The following is a 2573-nucleotide window of genomic DNA, read 5'->3' on the forward strand; positions in this document are numbered from 1 at the left end:
AATTATTCATAATTCCAGCTCCTGAAAAAGGGGGCTAGACGATATTTTCCATTGAAATCGGACTCTCAAGCATCACTATTTTGAAATAGTCTTGAATATGATTTGATGTTCCTTTTATCTTCTCTTATATATTAGGGATATAAATAAATCATAAATATGTGGAAAAAAAAATATTGTTTCAATTGTAAATCGCTTTGGAATTGTTGGAAAGTAAGCATTTTTGTCGTTTTGCTTGTCAATAAACATATGTTCCACCCCACCCACCCCCGTGAAACAGAAAAAGAAACATTGAATATGAATTTGTGAGATAACAGTCTATATTACCTGAAAAAAAAGGAATTTTTGTGTCATGGGGAGGAGATATTTTTAAAATATTTTTCGTTTTCCGTTGACTTCTATTGCGAGTTTCAAGTTTTTATTTGAGACAAAGACCCCATGCCAACTGGGGTATATGCCATTGAATACAAATAATACAAGATTTTAACATATAAACAAGAATGAATGAGTGGCACTTATGTTATTTACAATGTTCATGTATACTTCAAAACATTAAAGTATAGAAGGCCTCTGCTTATACAAAATAAACCCATATGTACGAGGGTTGATCCGAAAGTATATTTGGCGACAAATTATAAAATACAATATACAAAAAGATGCACAAATATAAATCTAATTAACATTGAAATTTTAGTTTAATAATGTTTATTTGAATTTATTTTATAGATGTTTAAAACATAGAGTATAGGGGGTGTCGCCGCGTCACAACGGAACGTCAAGTTTTTAAGAGTTTTTTTTTTCTTAGAATGAAAAAGACAAACACATTAAAAAGATTCTAAAAAAGCACCTAATCTCCCAATTTTTTTTGAAAAGCACAATTCTCTTCAATTTCTAGTCTTTAAATGAAAATTAAATTACGATATTGGCATTTGTAATCATAAACATTGTTGTTTTACTCTGTTAAATTGAACAAAGGGATTGTCGAAACGGGGAAAAAAGGCTCGACGAGTTGTAACACATTTTTGCTTCAAAATATGGGGATCATCACTAGCGACATTTTCGTTAATCAGTCAGACTTACAGAATAAAGAATGTAAATAAGAGATATCTTAATAGATGGTTTCAGCAATTTTAGGCGGGTGATTGGTCACTGAATGATTAGCAGAGGACAAGAAGACCGAAAGAATAGATAGGAGATCAGACGGAAACGTTCAATGGTGTCTGACGTTGTCAAAAAAGACAGTCGGATAGAATGACATGTGAATTTTTAAGTTTGTCTTATGCTACTGTTCAAAACATCTCGACAGAGGGCTTAATTATGAAAAGAGTGAGTGGTACCAAGAATTCTTAAAGAAAGTGGAATTGGTGAAGGTGTCTGCGAATCCCAAATATTTTTTAAAGAAAATAAGGGGAAACGCTTAAAAGTATGACGGTGCGTATCCGTCATATGACGTTATATTTAGGTGCGGCGACTACCATTGTTTAAAATTCGATATTTTGAAAAGTATACATTACATTCCTTTGAATTTTTCAGGTCTGATTTGAAATAAATAAAGCTTCTATCATGTGTAATTTTGTTGATTTACGTCGATTTATAGCAATTTTATCAAAGTTGTGACATTACTTTTGGATCAACCCTCGTATTATAACATTTGTTTCATAGTAGCTTTGCTATTATCAATTTATAACCACAAAACATTTTCAGTTTCCCATTTTAAGAGCTCTACATGATCAAACAATTCATTTTTAACCAACACAGCATTGCCACCTGAGTTGCATTTAAATTTCTTTCGGTTTAAAATTGTAGCCCAGTAAAATTTGCAATATTGACATTATCATAATCATCTAATTTTGTTTCTATAAAATTTATTCATCTTTTCGTTGTTGAAAGGCATTTCTTGATTCATTCCAAATGATTTAAACGAAAACGAATTTTATGACTTTGAAAAGGGTGAGAAGAGCATAAAGATACTTTATATTGATTAAAATTTTTCATGGAAATCAGAAAACCTATTTTGAAATTATCTATTAGATCGAAGCAATTACCAACTTATTATGAAACGGATTGTTCATACTATTTTAAATACTACATATATCTTTAACCCCCCTCAACAAATAATTTTACGTCCAATGCAAACCCCTTTCCTATACAGGCTCGCTAAATACGTCAACTCCTATCAAAACACACATTATTTCATTTAAATGTTGTGGTTAGTTTCTGGTATTTATTTATAGAAAGTACTAGGAATGTAATTGCATATCCTTCCTCTTTATCAAATTGTAAACTTTTTTCTGAGCACATTTACGTACTAAGAAAGATAACTCTAACAAAAGATTCTCATTTTTGGAAATCTTCATGCAGTATTCAGAGATGTATATTCGTACAGCAGCATGATTGAATTTCATTGTGTTTGGTAGAACACACACATATATATTGATTTTATACTTCTTTTAAAGTCATCCTTATTCTAAAATAAAATTGTATAGAGCAGCTTGAAATGATCCTGAGATGACATAGAAAGTTTTTTTTTGGTATGTGAGCAACAATTATCAACCGTAAATACATGGAGTGACTCA

Source organism: Saccostrea cucullata, unplaced genomic scaffold (genome assembly GCF_032062105.1).
Source record: "Saccostrea cucullata isolate Sc308-1 unplaced genomic scaffold, CSIRO_AGI_Scuc_v1 ctg1246, whole genome shotgun sequence".
NCBI classification, from domain to species: Eukaryota; Metazoa; Mollusca; class Bivalvia; order Ostreida; family Ostreidae; genus Saccostrea; species Saccostrea cuccullata.